This window comes from Ursus maritimus, unplaced genomic scaffold (genome assembly GCF_017311325.1).
Source record: "Ursus maritimus isolate PB19 unplaced genomic scaffold, ASM1731132v1 scaffold_5, whole genome shotgun sequence".
Taxonomy (NCBI): Eukaryota; Metazoa; Chordata; class Mammalia; order Carnivora; family Ursidae; genus Ursus; species Ursus maritimus.
In genome coordinates, this window is record NW_024426663.1 from 4,417,462 (window position 1) to 4,437,252 (window position 19,791).

The following is a 19,791-nucleotide window of genomic DNA, read 5'->3' on the forward strand; positions in this document are numbered from 1 at the left end:
GCTGTTACTAAAACTAAATATTTTATTTTGCTACCCACATATTCTTCTGATCAATAATATAATGTAAGGATTAGAGTTTATTAAAAATTTACGAGAATTCTTAGATGTACCTCAGTTTAACTGAAATGCATTTAAGCAAAATGTACATTTAAGGAATTCACAGATTGATTAAAAATTCGCATCTATAAGCAGTAGTCCATTTCTTGGGGCCCTGATGGGTGCTAAGCCCTGCTTTAGGGGAGTGTGTGGGTTACATGTTTTGTGGGTAAGGATTAGAGACATAGCATAAAGAGTGGGAGAAAAGCATAAGGCCTGTTGCCTGTCCTCAAGAACAACTTGATACGAGAAGAAGCAAGGTTTGTATGAAACAAACAGCAGAGCAGCAAATAATAAAGACATGCAATGAAGTGTCAGAGTGGGTGGCTTGTTAAAGGAAAATAAAGGCAGGCGGACTTCCTTTCTAAATGAAATTGTGCGCAAAATGCCAACACAGAAAGCAGAAATGTGGGGTGTTTTGTACTATTAATTTTTTCATGCAAGTTCAGATGTACATATTTACTCAAGAAGTTATTTAAAAAAGCAAGGGCATTTAAATGAACCAAGAAATTTAAATAAGTAGCAAAGGGGTTGGCCTAGGACTCAAATGTTAATTACTCTTGTTATTACTATTAGTTTTAAATTCTGTGCTTTGGGTAGCAGTTACAATACAATATTAGCCTCAGATTTCAATTTTTTTGTATTTTGTTCAGGTTGCACATTTCAGAGAAAAATCTTGACTCACACAGTGAAGTAATTTTACATGGTAAGGTTGTGTTTGGTTTTCATGGCTTGCTTTGCTACTATCACGTTATGATAGTCTTCAGTTAAATCTCAGTGGAAAGAGAAGAGATTCTTTTAAGCAGAGCCCTCCCTCCAATAGGAACAAAAAACAAACTTGGTGGCACAAGTTTATTCATTGGTTTTTTTTACCATACAAAGAAAAGTGTGTGTGTGTGTGTGTGTGTGTGTGTGTGTGTGTGGTAATGTTTAGCAACCTACAAAATAGAACCAGACATTTGAAAAACCCTTAAGAAGCCCTCATGTAATACAAACTTAGTAAGGTATGCAGTTTTGAGAACCCCCTAGTGTGTCTTATAAGTCCCGCGTCAATAGACTGCGGCCCATAGGTCAAATCTAGCTTACCACCTGTGAGCCGAAACTGGTCCAAGAGCTAAAAGTGGCTTTTACATTTTCAGTCATTGGAAAAATAAAAAAGGAGAAGAATTTATCATCCTGTGAAAATTTTGGAGGCTGAACCAACAGGACTTGATGATGGATTTGGATGTAGGGAGATAGTGAACTAGAGGGACATGTCACTAAGGCTATTTGGTTTGGGTTTTTCATTCAGGATGAAGAGTAGTACCATTCTCTGAGATAGGCAGCCTGGGAGAAGGGCTGTCAAGAGTTTAGTCTTCAACATGTGGAACTGGAGGTGCTTCTAGGCGTTTATCTGAAGTGTTCTGTGAGTGGTCTGCATGTGAGTGGATTATGTGTATGTCTGTGATAGTCGCCTGGGGATAGTGCTGCTTTAGAACCCTGGTTTGGTGTGGATACCAGAAATCGCTTACAGAGTGAGAAGGGCAAAGGGCCTCAGACCAAACTTGAGGGGAGATCTTTTAATGACTGCATGGAAGAGAATAGAGGGAAGGGAGACAAGGGAGAGTAAAACCAAGAGTTGTTGTGTGGTAGAAGTCAAAGAAGATTGTCAGGAGAATGATAAGTGAGTCAACAGAAAGGGAGTGAGGAGTGTCCGTGGGGTTGTGGTGTGAAAGTCTTTGGTTTCTAGAGCAAAAAATGTTTTGATGAGGCAATGAGAATAGAATCCCTAAATTGTTGTGTTATTTCAGTTATTTATGTCTTTAACCATATTAATTTTAAAGAAAACCTTCATTCCCAGGTATGATCTTTTTATTGTTCAATTGATCTCCAAATTTGCAACGGCAGTTAATTGAAAAAATAGGATTCACTTAAAAGAAATTTGCTTCACAGCAAATTTTGATTGAAAACATCTATTTCCCGTCACCTACTTAAACCTTACCTAGATTGTACATCAAATCCCCTTTAATAAAAGACGATAATAATGAGAAAAAGGTTATTGTTGCAACATTCCAAGTGACTAAAAAACAAAACTGGCGACTCATGGGAAATGTCACATTGCTCATAGGCCTCCTCAATTCCTAGCCAACTTAATTGTATTAATTCAATGTATTAAAAAATGCCCTCCTCCCTTACCAAGATTTCTTCTGTAGGTGGCTGAAGGAAACTGTATTATCAGAGTTTGGAAAATGGGAAGGCTGGGACAGAACGGAAGAAAATCTATCTTATGCATTTTGCTTATAGGCCTTTGGTGAGGATTTTCCTTATATGGTTTCCCATCTATATTTGTTTTTCTTCTGTGTTCTTATGTTGTTATAATGTGTTATAACGTGTACTTGGACAGAGACTGCATCTGTCACCGTGGGGTCCTTTGGCAGCAGACACTGAGATGGAGGTCAGGGTCTCAGATGTTTATTAGGCATCGGCCCCTGTGAAAGGAAGCATACAGAAAGAAGGATTGGGCGGAGGCAAAGTTCAGACTGTGATGTAGGCACGGCCAAGTCTTGACCAGCCCTGCAGGGAGTTCTGTCGCCGGCATTGCCTGCCCAAGTGTTCTGCTTAGGGCTGAATGGGTGGTTCTTTCCGTCCCCTCCTTGCTCAGCCACAATTGCAAGCTGCTGCTTGGGCAAGGTGGCTCTCTGCGGAATAGTCGACCCTATGGCAGAGGCCAGCAGCTGAGGCTGGTGCTGCCCATACGCCAAACCTGGCGTCAAGTCTTTTCTAGAAGGAGGATCTGAGCTGCACATCTTATCTCTAACATTACTATTACGTAGTTCCCCACGTATTTGAATCAAATGCTTTGTTTACATTTGCAGAGGTTTGAGTTCTTTATGTTATAAGCAACAACAGACACTCACACTTGGTCAAATGGTCAGTGTCAGGGACTTCATTGGCTCATGTAAAGAGAGGCCCAGAGGTCAGGTGGGCTTCCCAGTTCCCTTAATCCAGCAGCTCCAGCTCCATTCTCTGGGATTCTCTCTTGGTTAGCTTCAGCATACCAAAGACTTTTCTCCCCTGACTGACCTCTGCTGGTAGCAGAGCAGCAAAGAGTGGGGACCTCCATCTGCAAACCGCCCTGTCCAGAGCGGGAAGGAGCATCTGCTGTGTGCTCTGAGAGCTCAGGCCCTGTCCTAGGAGCACTCTGCCTGACGTGGTCCAGTGGGGGAGACGTGGAGAAGACTGACTGACTTAGCTGGGGCCTGTTCCTAGGGCCAAAGAGCAAAGAAAAAATGAATAAAACTGGCATATGGGAATTATAAGTGTTAAAATATTTATCCACTTAACAAGTTCCCAGTCCCATCTGGGACACCTATTGTATAGATAGGAAGTAGACTCTATAAAAATTTCATTTTCTTGGCTATTTTATTGGAGTTTTTATAAAACATCGGCATTTGATTTCTCTGCCTTTACTAAGTGGTTGAGATTGCAGACTGACACTTATTAATTATACCAGATTTCTGGTTTTAATTAGAGAATGTCTTCTGAGACTAAACCTTTTTACCATTAGGCTGTTTGAAACCTATGAGATAAAAAGGGAGAGTTCTTTCAGAAAATTATTTACATGATTTTAATTAATGATTATAATCTCCATGGTCATTTTTGCAAAAGAGCATTTAATCCCTTAACCAGTTTTCATGATTTGCATTTTGCAAAAACATGTCGGCCCTGCAGGCTTATTATCTGAGTTGTGTTTTTTTCCAGATGAAACTTATTTTGGGTGAGTTTTATTTTGCTACTGCTCCGAGCCCCGTTTCATACCTTAACACCTGTTTCTCATGCAGAGCAAACCGATTGGTAGAAAAGTAAAGTTTGCTTCCTTTTGCCAAGACAGAACATAGCCCTTGGCAAGGTTACCTTTGAAAACAGTTTTTCATGCAGAGACCGTATACAAGTAGCATTGCTGTTGCCAAGATCCTCTGACTAATGAAGGGTCGGAGCGATGGTGTATTCTCTCATTGCTTGCGGCACGTATATGTAGCATTTCTTCTGAGAAAAGGCACTCTAGCGTTTCAAACAGAAGCTGGAAGTTTAACCTTCCAGGAGGAAGGTCAGTGTTAGTTTTTATTGATAACACAGAAGAAAGCCACTTTATAAGAATATGAAAGATAAATTCTTTGCTAAGTAGAAACGATTAAAAACAGTGAGTTTTCCACCTTTCTTATGAAAATCAGTCTGAAACTATTTTCCATTTCCAAAGTTGCTTTTTTCTCCCCTCTCCTAGCCCAAGTGTCAGTTAGAGCCTTCATACTGCTGGTACTAAGCACTGGTCTCCTAACTGTGGAAGCTTGGTCAGGATTCAAGGTCCAGGTCTCTGTTTTGTTTGATGCAATTATGCCATCTATATTTTTGTTTATGTGTAATCTTATTTTATGAGAACATTTATATTTCCAGTATGCTTTAAGCTATCTATAGTTTAATGGTTTCATAAACTATGAGACTGATGCTTTGTTTCACAAGTGGGAAAATCCTAAAGAACAATGTTTTGTGAGTACTTATGGAACTGGGGAGGGAATGGAAAATGCTTATTCCTCTGTGCATGATCAAAATAGCTGTTACCTTAGTGTGTGTGTGTGTCTGTGTATATGTGTGTGTGTGTATTTTCTGAGGTGAAGGTGAGGGAGAAGCTATGGAGAGGGGTCCAGTGTTTCTTGTTTTATTTTCCTCTTCCAAAAACAGTCATTAGGTGGATGTTTTCAACCATTTACAGATTTTTCATATTTTCTACCTTCTTAAACATTATTATGGGATTATATTTTCCATTGTTTTCCCTTGTGTTACCTGCCCCTCACCTTCAGTTACGGGCAAACACAAATTAATGCATTACTTCCATAAAATTTCAGCAGTACTGATATGCCATGTTACCTTCCTGAACAAATGCAAACTGCTGATTGACAAGTGCAATATTTCTTTAAATAACAAATTTTATTATTCAGATACTGCTGAGATCCTCTACTTTCTGCTAGGCATTACAAGAATTCAACTATTTTCACTTTTGTTCCACAATCTCTCTTATTACTTTTGGCCAAAAATAAACTGATCTGTTTATCAAAGGTTGGGAAATAAATTTTATGAAAGGGACTGGAGACAAAACAATGATGCTATCATTATAATCTTTTTGTTTTCGTTATTGTTATTATTCTGATGTTTTTACAAACAGGAATTTAGAGATCACCCTGGGCTGTCATTGCAGTTCCTATTCTTAGAGCTCATTGAAGATTATGAAGGAATATTTCTGAAACTGGAAGTAAGAGGGACGCCTGGGTGGCTCAGTCGGTTAAGCATCGGACTCTTGGTTTTGGCTCAGGTCATGATCTCAGGGTTGTGAGATCAAGCTCCGTGTCAGGCTCCATGCCCTGTGGGGAGTCTGCTTCTCCCCCTCTCTCTGACCCTCCCCTTGCTTGTGAGCTCTCTCTCTAAAGTAAATTAATAAAATCTCTTTTAAAAATTTAACAAAAAAACTAGAAGTGAGAAAACTTGAAGTAAGTAGAAGAAATTGCTACCATGTGCAATTTTGTCTACTGTGAAACAGCCAGTATAGTCAGGTGGCTCCTGCGCACTTCGGTTGGAAATTTTTAGAGTAAAGGAACAACTAACATATATTGAGCACTTAATGTGTGTCAGGCATTATTCTAGGCACTTACTGATAATGCTAATTTAATTTTTATAACAATGCTATGAAGTGTATCACCATTTTAGAAATGAGAAACTAGACATCTGTTGTTAGAAAGTGACCGTGGTGAGATTCGAACCGGGTGATGTGAGCCTACAGACCGTGATGGAACCACTGCTGTTTCCACGTGTCAGCAGTAGAAATAGTGTTTGGGTACGGAGGGAACTTTGAGAAATCCTCTATAGCCCTTCTCATTTTACATGTGTCCTCAGATGTAAATACATATCTGGCTCTGAGACATCAAGTTATCTTTTCCAAGGTCAGATGTTAGGGATAGAAGTAGAATAGAGTTGAGCCTGTGTGCTTCCTGGTTTCAGGTTTTCTCACCCTCTGGGGCTCTCCCCTGGTAACATTATTGGAGATCTGTTCTACCAGGAAACCTCTTTCCTCAAGCTGTCTCTAGAATTGAGTGTTGACCTTAAGCTTTTTCCTCTTGATGAAGTTATAGCCTAAGAGTGCTAGAGTTTAAGCAGGTAGAGTGGAAAGTTACTCAGAGAGGGGAGCAAGGGAAGGGGAGTTGGGTGGGTACAGATGGAGCAGAGCCTGGGGCAATGACTTGGACATTATTTGCCAGGCATAGCTTGAGTACTATCTGAACATAGGGTTATAAGGAGACCCTGAGACTGTTGCTTGGCTTTTATCTTAGAGGAGGCAGTCTTAGTAGGCAGGGCCCTAACTTCTCAAAATGCAAAGGTTTTGTGACATGGGCATTTGGTATGTGACTCTGCTGATTCCCGATTTTGCCTCTCCTAACAAAGCGGATGATTTCTTCTTAGCAGAATGGGAAGTGCAAGTCCCTGTTGAAATTTAAGAATTGTCTCCGGATGCCCATTTGTTTAGAGACATCTAATGGCAGAAGAAAATTCTGTCACTATAGACAGAAATAATTCTTAGGCCAGATCATTATCTTTTTTATTTCTATGAGAAAATCAAGTTTTAACTGTAGTTAGGGTTTTTTTTTTTATGTTCTTTTTCAAGTTTTTATTTAAAGTCCAGGTAGGTAACATACAGTGTCATATTAGTTTCAGGTATAGAACTTAGTGATTCATTACTTATATACAACACTCAGTGCTCATCACAAGTGCCCTCTTTCATCCCCATCACCCTTTAGCCCATTCCCTGCCCTCCTCCCTTCTAACAACCCTCAGTTTGTTCTCTGTATTTAAGAGTCTCTTATGGTTTTCCTCCATCTCCTTCCCCCACCCTTCCCTTATGTTCATCTGATTTGTTTCTTAAATTCCACACGAGTGAAATCATATGGTATTTGTCTTTCTCTGACTGACTTATTTCACTTAGCATAATCCACTCTAGCTCCATCCAAGATTTCATTCTTTTTGATGGATGAGTAATATTCCTCTGTGTAAATATGCTACAGCTCCTTTATCCTGCTGTCAGTTGATGGACATCTTGGCTCTTTTCATCATTTGGCTATCGTTGATAATGCCGCTGTCCACATTGGGGTGCATGTGCCCCTTCGCCTCAGTATTTTTGTATCCTTTGGGTAAATACCTACTAGTGCAATTGCTGGGTCATAGGGTCGTTCTATTTTTAACTTTTTGAGAAACTGTTTTCCACAGTGTTTCCACAGTGTCTGTACCAATTTGCATTCCCACTGTAAGAGGATTCCCCTTTCTTCACATCCTCACCAACACCTCTTGTTTTCTTTGTTGTTAATTTTAGCCATTCTGACAGGTGTGAGGTGATATCTCATTGTAGTTTTCATTTGTGTTTCCCTGTGATGAATGATACTGAACATCTTTCATGTGTCTGTTAGCCATCTGGATGTCTTCTTTGGAAGAATGTCTATTCATGTCTTCTGCCCATTTCTTAACTGGATTATTTGTTTTTTGGGTGTTGAGTTTTATAAGTTCTTTATAGATCATGGATACTAACCCCTTTTCAGATGTGTCATTTGCAAATATCTGCTCCCATTCTATAGGTTGCCTTTTAATTTTGTTGATTATTTCCTTCGCTGTGCAGAAGCCATTCATTTTGATGAAGTCCCAATTACTTATTTTTGCTTTTGTTTCCCTTTAGGCTTTCATTTTTAAAAGCACCTCTTAATAAGTTAAATTTATCTGGTTTCAATTTTTCTCAAAGATATTTACTTTAAATCCTTTTCATTTCCATGAGCCATATGTCCATTGTCACAAGGATGCACTGAATAAATCAAGTGCCTGCAGACGGTAGATGGTGGTGTTCAATCCTATACAAAAGTGCTGTGTAATATAGAAATACTACACTTAATATCTGCTTCCCTGCCTTGTTTCTTAATTGGATCTGTGCTCTAGGGGGCATTAGGTTGAAGTGAACAACAATGTAGAAACAACATTGCATTCCTGAAGCCAAGTCAATTAATCACACAATGCATTTCAAAGGAGTTACTTCTAAGTAATTGTTGTGTAAATTAGGCCCATTGCAATTGCTGGGTAGTAAACAAGAGACAAGCATGCTTTGTGCAACCTGAAATACATCACAAGTTTGCCATTTCTAACCCCCCTGAGATAATCCTTAAAACCTCATTGCTTGCACCCACAAAATAACCATACAGTTTTTAATAACCACGCTGGTTATGTTTTCCCAGTGAGCCTATAATTACACATTTAACTTTTTCAAACAGAGGTTAATAATGGGAGTTTTGAGTTTGAGGTTATTTTATTTTTCTCTAATGACTTTCTCAGGTCCTTGTATAACACAGAGGATTAAAATACAGGTAAAGAATGTCTTGTCTTTAACAGTATTGAAACTCCACCCTATGGATTTCATCACATCAAACAATATGAAATACATTATTTATATTTTATTTTTAATCAGAAGTCAGCGATTATATCTTGAGACTTCCTGTTTCAGGAATATATCCAAAATTCTAAAAGGACCCTTACGGAGAGAGTTTCAGGACCACTTTGCCCTGTTACCATACAAATTAGTTTTCAGCTAAATAGCCAAGATACTCAGTAAAAGTTTCTTTGGGAAGCACCCAGCTTTCTAAAAGTAAGCATGTCCAGGAAGTACAATTCTTCTGAACCAGGAATAACCATGTGAACTTTGCTATTCACATTCTACCATCTTCCAGAAATCAGATTTATTGGGCTTTGGACCTCTAAGGTGGTGTTCCTGAGAGTGATTATTCTGGCTTAACTGTAAATATAGTTCAAGCTCACCACTCAAGGACAGAGGATAGGAGGGTGTGAGCCCAGAGCTCCCTCAGCCATGGTTCTGAGTTGTGGACAAAATGATTATGAGAGAATGAAGCCAGTTTAGAAAGAGAAGTAAAAAGAGACACAAAGAAAGGGACTTCAGTAATCCTACTTCCAGTCATTCCTGAATATACCTTGCTTTTGTGTGGAACCCAATTTACTGGCATTTTATCCAACCTACTCCCCCCCCCCCCAACTGGGTATAATATACTTTCCTGATGATACATGACAAGGTAGGGCTCCCCAGGCCCCTCCCTTCTTCAGGGTGTCTGGAATGGAAACTGTGGAGGTTGGGGGATTCTTAGCACGTTGGGGGATGAGTTGGGACAAGGTCTCCCTGGCAGCTGAGGGGCCTCTTTTCCTCTTGCTCTTGCTGGGGCTGGTAGTTCAGGGGGCTCTTACTCCGTGGCGGCCATGTGGACCATAGATCCCGCACCGTGTTGCTGTAGCCAAATTCATTGTTATAGCAGTAAATGAGCTTGGCCAAGTTGTCATTGAGAGCAATGCCAGTCCCAGCATTGAAGGTGGAAGAGTGGGCGTCACTGTTAAGGTTGCAGGAGACAACCTGGTCCTCAGTGTAGCCCAAGATGCTCTTGAGGGGGCCCTCTGATGCCAGCTTCAACAACTCCTTGATGTCATCATATTTGGCAGCTTTCTCTAGGCGGCAGATCAGATCCACAACTGACACGTTGGGAGTGGGGACAGATAGGCCATGCCAGTGAGCTTCCCATTCAGCCTAAGGATGACCTTGCCTACAGCCTTAGCAGCACCAGGAGAAGCAGGGATGATGTTCTGGGAAGCCTCTTGGGCATCACACCACAACTGCCCAGAGGGGCCGTCCGTGGTCTTCTGGGTGGCAGTGATGGACTGTGGTCCATGATGCCAAAGTTGTGATGGATGACCTTGGTGAGAGGACCAAGAAGTTGGTGGTGCAGGAGTCATTGCTGACAATTTTGAGAGAGTTGCCATACTTATCATGATTCATGCCCATCACAAACATGGGGGCATCAGCAGAAGGGGCAAAAGATGATGACCTTCTTGGCCCCACCCTTCAAGTGAGCCCCAGCCATCTCCATGGTGATGAAGACCCGAGTGGACATCACAACATACTCAGCACCAGCATCACCCCATTTGATGCTGGCAGGATCTCACTCCTGGAAGATGGAGGTGGGCTTTCCATTGATGACAAGTTGCCCATTCTCAGCATTTACTGTGCTATGGAATTTGCCATGGTTGAATGTAGACCATGTAGTTGAGGATAATGAAGGGGTCATTGATGGCGACAATATCCACTTTGCCAGAGTTAAAAGCAGCCCTGGTGACCTGGCACCCAGTATAGCCACCCAATATGGCCAAGTCTATTTATTCCAACCTTCACCATTATGTCTCAGGGAGGTGACTGGCACTGTACCAGAAGATGCAGCTGTCTGTTGAACGGGGAGGAACAGAGAGCCTCATCCACCCTACTTCTAATTGAGTTTCCTTCACATTAAACAAGAGAGACCTGCTGAGTTAAGTACATCTCCCTGAGGCTCCCACAGCACCTTCACAAAAAACCTTTGTGATGACGCTCGCCATATTGCATGGTATTTATTTGTTTCTGTGAGGCGAGGTACTGTCTTCATTATTACTTTGCACCAAGTCTGGTAGTTAATGGTAACAGGTAAAAATTGGATGAAGAATGAATGAATGAGCAACCATAGAGCTTTCAGTGTCCTGCCCTTTTTCTAGCAAGAAAAGGACTTAAATCTACTTGATTTTGCATGATCTGGTCATATAATGACTTACTATAAAACATATATAGAAACTGTGCAAAAACTTTCATATTAACCCTTTTTTTCCAATAGTATTTCCATTACCATAAAATCGTAATAATGCACCCTCCTGTTTTTATTACTTCTTTCCTAGCTAGATATAGTTAATTTCTGGAGCCTGGTTTCATGAGATTGACCCAATCCTCAGTACGAATTTATATCTATGTTATTTCAAGTATAGAAAATGCATTATAAATATAGCACTGAATGCTTTTCATAATAAGGACTTTAACATGTTGGATTTAGGGGAAACTTGCTTATGCTATAAAGCCTTGTTACTGTTTTGTCATTGTCATCTGCTGAGCCTTCCAGAGAGAATAGGTTAATTACTTATTTATTTTCCGGTTTTGGTTATCTTTCATTTTCTCATGTATAATTTTTTTCATGATAGGTTTTGACTTCAATTTAGGTCCCTACAGATAATACCTTATAACTGGTAGTAATTAAATTCATGAGTAGCATTTCTTTCATTTCACTTGTGTCTCGAGTCTTCATGGATGTAACAGAAAGTAAGCCAGGTGTTAATAACTATTTAAAATACTGTTCTTTTTCACCCCTTGTGTCCACTTTAGGTCTGAATTTCAAAACCAGAGCAGTTCAATCTTTATCCATTAAGTGTAGTTTCTCCTAGATTTGGTGTTTTTCACTGTAGGAGTATACACACGGAGTTTTTCATTTTTCATTTTGTCCTCTGTACTCTGCCATTTAACCAGCTATTACTGTGAAATATCATTAAAATATAGCCTTGCTGGCACTCTAACTTTTGTAACTTGATACAAGACTAAAAGTGTTCTTCCTGAAGCAAAAAGATGTGTAAGTGAAAAAAAGGCTATCATCGAATAAGCATATGTATTTCAGTAATTTTATGGACATGATCCTATATACCTTTATCTTTTTCACTGGAGATGCGGTCCTTTTATTTGTTTAGCTTCATAACATCTTTCTGCTAAAAGCAACATATTTCATGTCGAGAGAGTTGAGTGCTCCTTAGCTTACCTTTAGACATCTGAAGTGTTTCTAATGCAAAAGAGTTAGTGAGGAATGAGTTAAAAAGTGTTGTTAGTGGTTGAGATCAAGGTATGGCTGAGGACTTCCTTGTCATAGTTTCTAGGAGAACTTCTGCAGATCCCGACAGTGTCACTGTTCCTGACTCGCTGTTGCTCGTACTTGAATTTGTAGTAATAGCTCTCTCATGTATACAATGTATTGTGAGCGTTTGGGGTGTTAATAAGTTTTTTTTTCATGTTCTTAGCTCATTACATTTTGTCAAGTGAGCTCTCTAAAACTTTAGCTAGGTTTAAGTATGAGGAGAAAAAGATAATGACTGGTTTTAGACAAGTTGAATCTCAGTTTAAGTCTGTGTAGACAAGTGTTGCAGGCGTAAAGATCAATAATAAAGATCAGGGCCTAGGATGTGTTTGGGAGTCATTCAGGCAGAGTGACATATCCATCACTTGGAATGGGTGAGGTCACTCCATTCGAGGGAACTGAGGAAACACCTCCAACATTGCGTTGGGAATGTTTGGGGGAAACTCAGAACAATTAGGATGACAGGAGAAGAACCAATCTGCTGCTGACCGGGAGAAGAAGGGTTCATGAATGAGGTCTTTGACAAATCTGGGTGTTGTGGAAGTCGTGTTAAGATGAGATTCTGATCTAGCTTTCCATTTAGGGAATCCTATGATAAGCAGTTTCACTGGAGCTGTACTCTAAAATACAGGGGATAGAAAGTGAATTATAATGTACCAAGGAATAAATGAAAGATGAGACATAAGGGACAGCAAGTTTAAATGATTTGGACTGTAATCACAAAGGGAAGGGGAAAATGTGTGATAATGATTTCACAGTCAGGTAGAGTAAGGGACATCCCTTTTAGATTTTGAGAAACACAGAGACAGAGAGAGGCTGACTGAGGCTGGCCAAGAGGAATAAGAGAGAAAAAAATGTTTGGGTCTGGAATGAGCAGGTGAGGATTCTGATCGCCAATTTCAGTGTTTGGGAATTTCTCCCATACCGAGCAATGTTCTGACACCAGCCGGGTATGCTGCCATTCAACTTAATTATGACACTGTTTACCCAGAGTTAGCATCAGATCCCATAAACGAGGGGCTCAATCCCACGAGACTGCCCTCTGCTTCAGACGCCATTGTGAGTTCAGCTGTTACCTGTGCTTCTTTTTTTTTTTTTTTTTTAAAGATCACGCCCTGAGCCGAAGGCAGACGCTTAACCGCTGTGCCACCCAGGTGCCCCTGTTACCTGTGCTTCTGACCAACTGGCTGGAACTTGGAGATTCCGACAACCCCCTCCTTGGGTTTGACTAATTTGCTAGAGTGGCTCATAGAACTCAGAGAAACATTTTATTTACTAGATTATTGGTTTATTATAAAAAGATATAACTCTGGATATATAAAAGGATGTAACAGCCAGATGGAAGAGATGCAGAGAGTAAGGTCTGGGGAGAGAGCGAAGAGCTTCCGTGCTGCCTCTGAATGGGCCACTTGCCCCCAATCTCCATATTCACCAACCTGGAAGCTCTCCAAACCCCATACGTTGGGGGTCTTATGGAGGTTTCATTACATAAGCATGATTGATTAAACCATTGGGCACTGGGAATTGATTAAACTTCCAGCCTCTTTCCCCTCCCAGGAGTGGGATGGGGCAATGACAGAAAGTTAGTTACAACCCTCTAATCACAGGGTTGGTTCTCCTGGCACCCAGACCCCATCCTTGGGCAAAGGACCAAAAATGGCCTCATTAACATAACAAAAGGCACCTTGCTCTCCCCCACCACTTAGGATATTCCAAGGGTTTTAGGGGCTCTGTGCTAGAAACAGGGAGGAAGACCAAATATGTATTTATTATAAATCACAGTATCACTAGGGGCCCGAAGAGATTAGGCTTGAAAAGAAGTAGAGCTACTTCCTCTGTGACATCAAAGCAAGTTTAGAAGAGGACAGAATGACCCTAGCCACTCACCTACTCACAGGTGTTGTGGATGAGGAAGGTGACTTGGAATCAGATTGGTGTCAGTTTGGATCTCGATTGAGACTGGACCAAGAGGAATCCATGCACGTTGCTGAAGTCATCCTCACAGCTGGAGATGCCAGGAGTGAAGTTTTGGGTCTAATCTCAAGCCTACTTGTGAGCTATGTGACACAGATGGAGTTTTGTTTTTCAAATGTTCCTGAGTCCTGAAGCAGGTAATTCCTGTTACAGATTTTGCTCCATTGTCTTTTACCTGAAAACCTCATACAGATATACTTCATTTGAGTATAGCAGGATCATGAAAATCTTAGCGCCTGCATTTCTACTTTCAAAACAGGGTGTTAAGATGCGTGTTTTGGCAACTCAGCCAAGTTATGCTTTGGGAATTTCCGCGAGACCACTGCATTCGTCCCAGCAGCGCCACCTATGGATGGTAGTGCTGTTCCTAGCTCGGTAACAGAACATTGTCACAAATTGAGCTTTAATTTTGTGAAATTGTATCTCAAGATGCTTTGGATTCTAAGTAGCTCAGATAGCTTTTTCTCCATCAAGAAACTGCATTTGGTTGGTTTTAAAAAAGAAAAGTGTTGTGGCAATGCCTTATCTGCTTCATCTGCAAAATTACTAAATTTCTTTTTTTTTTTTTTTTAAGGATTCACTTTTATTTACACCAAAGTGTTTCCTTAAGATTCTGCTGCAAATTAAAATTGCATTTCCCAGTGGTGGTTACATGGTAGTGGGTATTATGGGTTTGGGCCTCTCTATTTTAGAAGGCCTTTCTGCTCTGCTGCACTCTGGAACTCTTCAGCCCTAAATTATCTTAATCTCACTAGTCCAGATAATAAGGATCAGGGTTAGTGAAAACTGTCCAAAGCAAACGATATATTTTTAATTAAGTGACATTAATTTGGATATCTTTATATCTATGTTTTCAAAAATGCTGAGATCCTTGCAATTGAGGTTTGGTTTACCCTAATGAGTTTACACTAATGAGTACTGTTGTGATTTATGCAGTAGAAACGACAGCAGGAAAGCAGATGCATCTTGTGAGATGGGTTCGAAGCATTTGGAGTGATGAAGTATGCCCCTGTGGAATAAGCCCTGTCAGTGACTTAAACACAGGATAATTTTTCAGTTTTCATTTGATAGCAGTCTCTTTCCTCATGCTATCATGAAAAGCTCTTTGCATTTGCTAGCATGAAAGATAAGATTTTAAGTAATAGGGAGGAACTGTTAGGAGTATCTTTAAAAAGTTACTGTCTCTGAACCAAACGGTGGTTTTCAAAGACAGCGACACTTAAGGAAGATGGATGTAGCCCTGACGAAAACCGTCGTTAACCTGATCAGAGCCTTTAGATTAGATGTGTTACTGAATCTTTTGCTGAATTTGGCTTTGCAGGACCTTACTGGGTGTCATCGAACGACATGGGAACATATCAACTTATGCTGAGATTTCCAACATTGGTAGATTCATTTACAAATCTGTTATTTGGAGAAGTACTTCTGCTTAATCTACTGTTCTGATGCATAATATCTTAACTTGAAATATATGCTCTATGTCCAAAGAAATATCTTAGGACGGCAATAGAGGAAGAATGAAACAACCCACATAGATGGGTAATTCTCTAAGAATATTCTAGAGTTTAGTTTTATTATTTGACCACTGGAGTACTGTGGTCAAAATAACTCACATATAATTATAGCTAGTGGTCCAGAATATGAAATGAAAAAAAAAATCAGTTATCAGCACTATAGAATTTGGTTTTAGGCTTCTCCAAGAGGAAGGTTTTGAAATTGGAAAGATACATGTAAGGAGTCGTCTGCTCTCATTTCTTCCTCCAGCTGTGTAGGATATGACACCTTCTCAGACCAAGAAAAATAAGACACTTTTCTTTACGGATGCTAACCAGTGCAGGGTGGGAGATGAGGGTGCAGGAAAAATAATCTTCCCTTCCTCCATGGATCGCCAGGAAGTTTACCTCTGTGATATCCTGATTTACAGACTATAGAATCTAGCTTTTTAGTGAGAATAATTTCTTTGTGATTTTCTCCTATGGGTTCTTATTTTCTATATATACATACTGTTGGCATGATGCATATACAAAAGCACATTAACAGAGATTACACAAAATTAGCCTTTGAAACTGATTTTCCATTATTCTTTCTTTATATACAGACATCACACATATTCCTTATCTTCTTTGCCTTAAAAAGGTATGTCCTTAAGGTTTCTATTTTCTGAATAAAAGACACATTCCCAAATAGCCAAGCTGTTAAATTAAGTCCTTAAATCCTTAATATCTCCCTTGTAAAATACAAAATCACTTATTTCATGTAGGTGTAGCATGACACAGAAGGAAAAGCAACTGGTGTTACAGCTGCAATAAACATGATCCCGTTGTAGAGTTTAGGGCGTGTCCTCCGTGTAAGTTTTTTGTAATTTCTCTTAGCTTCTGCTCCCCAAATAACAAAATGTCCTATGAAAAGGATCGAAATATTTCTTGCTGTAGACCATGGGGTGGGTGGGTGTGTGTGTGTAAAATATCACACACCTTCAGGTATTTGTTTTAACTGGAAATCTAATGATCGTATTTTCAGTGGAATCAGATGTTCTTTAAATATTTTCTTACGTGATTCCAAGGCCAAGAGTATTCCAATAGCCCCATTAGCTAGCACGAATGTTCAAGTTTGTGTTTTGGGTTTTGTTTAGTTTTGTTTTTGGTTAAAACTGTGTCAGTGTTTCCATTGTAAATGTCATTTTCCAGGCATTCATTGCTCAGCATAGGCTGTAAATATTCATTTTGGGCTAACACTTGTCAAAAAAAGTCTGTTAGCAATTAGGAGTATTTATATTTTATTGGTGTAAAGAGAACTTTTTTGTATGCTAGCTTTAACAAAAACATCATTGACTCAAAGTATTTCATGATGCTTTCATGATAGTTGACTTTAGATATTTTGGTAGAATAAGTATGTCAAAATATTTAACTGAAAATTGAATGTTATATGTGTATTTTAATTACTGTACACTTTTAAATGAGACATGTTAGATCACAGAGCAGAAATCAACAACTTTATGATATTTTCACATGTTGAATGAAGCATCCAGAATTTAAGAAGTAGTATCAAAGTGTTTTCTTCAAGTACTCTAAGCTATCTGAAAATATGAGGAAATGTGAAATGTCAACACACGAAGTAAACTAAGTAAAGTACTGGAGCAGCTGTTAACTGTCAGTACATGTCCAGGCATACTTACCAGGAAAGAAAACTGCGGTTGGAGAAAATGTGCTGATGCATGATTGAAACCTCACCACATGATGGGGTAGATGATGAAGTGATTTCAGAATACTGTTGCTCTCCCGTAACTTAGAATTGGCTCTATTTTGATTTTTCAGCAAACAGTGACAGGTCTTTTTGAATGTAAACTAAATCTTTGTTACCTGCCCAAATGTTGGTTTAGTTTCAGTTCTTGTGTTAAGTTGTCCTCCGGGTGTTAGGAAACGATGGAGGAGCAGATCCGAGTTTGTGGAGCCTGTCACTTTTATAACTTTTCCTCCATCCCTTAAAAAATCAGATACAAAATCCAGAGAAAAAATTAGATTCTAAATGTATAGTAGTCTTAGTTAGAATATTATACAAAAAAATTTTATGAAAACATACTACAAGGCTCATACAATGCGAGGCTGCTCCCAGGCTTTAGACGGGCTTGTGTGATCTAGAGACCCTCAAGCTCAGACACTGATTTCCTAGTATATATAATTATTCCTCTCATCTAATATATTTTTTCTCAATTTACCACTTACTTTAGGAGTGCTTTTGCATGTTTTAGCTGAAAATTAAATGTTATAGTCAACTCACTGATTCAGTATTCATTGTGTGATTATTTACTGAACTACCTACTTACTTACTTACTATAAGGTTTGGTGCCTACTAACAGGAATACAATGATATATATGTTCTTGGACAGAAGATTTAAAAAAGTACACATTTACCAATAAAATCGTATGAGGTAGGTACTGTTTATTTCATGTGACTCGGATACACCATATAGTTAGTGCATAAAAGCCCCACGTGATTATAAGTTTTTCTGTTATGTAAATTATTAATGATATCCACCCCATTTCTTTTGGAATATCTATTCAATGAGATACAGGCTAGTTATGTCTTTTAGGACATCTGTTTAAAACAGTGTAGATTCAGAGTTGTAGGATACTGTGACCTTGCTTCATTGTAGATATAAGAAGAAAATTAATAATTCATTTTTCAGAAGACTAAATAATTTCATTTGTAAAATATATTTTTGCTTTAAACTGTTATTTAGCTTTTACACTTAAATGCTCAGTGCTTATTTTCAAGATCCAATGCTTAATTTAATTTAAGATATAATTATCTCATTTACACTCATATACTAATCAGAAAGTCATACTCTGAAGGCATATGTGTTGTGTTTTGAAAAATTGAGAATAAAAGTGAGAAATTCTTAAACCCTATTTCAGGTAAACACTATAATTATAAAACAGGTGATAGCTTTGTGAAAATATGCAAGTTTGTAAAACAGATAATAAAATAGAGGAAAATTGTAATTGTTCACCTTCCAAAATGATACACAATGAAAAGGACACTAATATTTTGATGCTGTCCTCAAATTTTAGATACAGATTATACACTCGAAACCTATTTTATATCCTGCTTTATTCAGGAAAGTTCATATATAAAGATTAAAAGATTGTATTTTAGTTCCCAAGAATTATACAAGTTGTTTGAAGTCACTTTAGAATGGAAATTATAATTATTATGATCGATGCTTTTACTTTAAGTACATGATAAGGCAGTGGGGTCGTATCCATGTATTAGACCATGCCAAGTATATATGCCAAACTTCTTAAATAAAAAAAGATTTAAAAGATAATCTGTATATTTAGTTTACATATATTATTACATAAATTAACATTAATGGTTATTATATCTTGGAGATTTAAAATGTTACTTTCATAGGCCAACGCAGTGACTTAGTTAATAACAAACAGTAATAATTAGCAGACTCTGAGTGATGTCTAAGATTTCATAACCTTCCTTATAATCAATGTCATGATATCTCCCTTGTTCTGAGGAAAGGCATTTTGAGTTTCAGAGCCTAGGTCTGCCCAGTTTCTCTTCCCCCCTTCTTCTTAGCGTTTGGAAGACGTTCTCATCAGGAAGGGTGTAAGTGAAAATCCCTGACCTTCAGTAGTCCCCTGGCCCCTTATGAAGCCATTCCTTCCCCAGGTACTGCCCGCATTTCCTTTGGTTACCATCCCTTCCTTGTATGAGACCTCTCAGTAACTGTAGGATTTCTAGATCAAAGAGTCCTGGTGGTTTCACTTCACTTTTCTCATTTTTTTCTTTTTCCTTTTCTTTTTTCTCTTCACCTCTTGGTTGAGAGGAATTTTGCCCTGTAACTTGAAGGTTACTGGAAAAAGCGGCTCTTTTAAAAGCCAGATTTAAAATCTTTCCTTTCATATTCAATCCCAGGTAGTTTCCTTGTTTTCCTGTCTCTCAGGCAGTATATTCCATATGACGGATGTCTTGTTTTCTAGGGATAATTAGTTTTGAGAGTAAGAGGGTAACTAGAAGCAAAATTTATTACTTTTGAATTGTCTTCCTCCTCTAAAAATTCATAATAAATCATTCTGTAGTCACAACACGGAAAGGGTTAATTGCCATGTTGTGTTTTTGAATTCCAAGTTTTTACCATTATAAAACATGAGGAAAAATTTGGCAATACTTTTCCAGTAAAAAACGTGCATACCTTTTGACCTGGAATTCTACTCGGAGCTATTCATCTAACAGATAAACAACCATGTGTGTAAAATAATATTTAAGGATATTTATCGTATATGTTATTTGTATGTACAGTGTACATGTTAGAGCAAAAAAGTTCTGTGTATGGGAAGTCTGAAAGTAAAATCCATCTTTCTTTTAGACATTAAGTATTTTATTAGGATTAAAAGAA

At 38.7% G+C, this 19,791-nt stretch overlaps 1 protein-coding gene and 1 pseudogene across 1 annotated transcript in view; one reads left to right on the forward strand and one right to left on the reverse strand.

Moving 5' to 3' along the window:
- Nucleotides 1–19,791, forward strand: part of FBXL17 (F-box and leucine rich repeat protein 17) — a 487,356-nt gene that overhangs the window by 274,130 nt on the left and 193,435 nt on the right. The gene's annotated exons all lie outside the window — the stretch shown is intronic.
- LOC103675803 lies at nt 8,976–11,674 on the reverse strand (annotated as a pseudogene).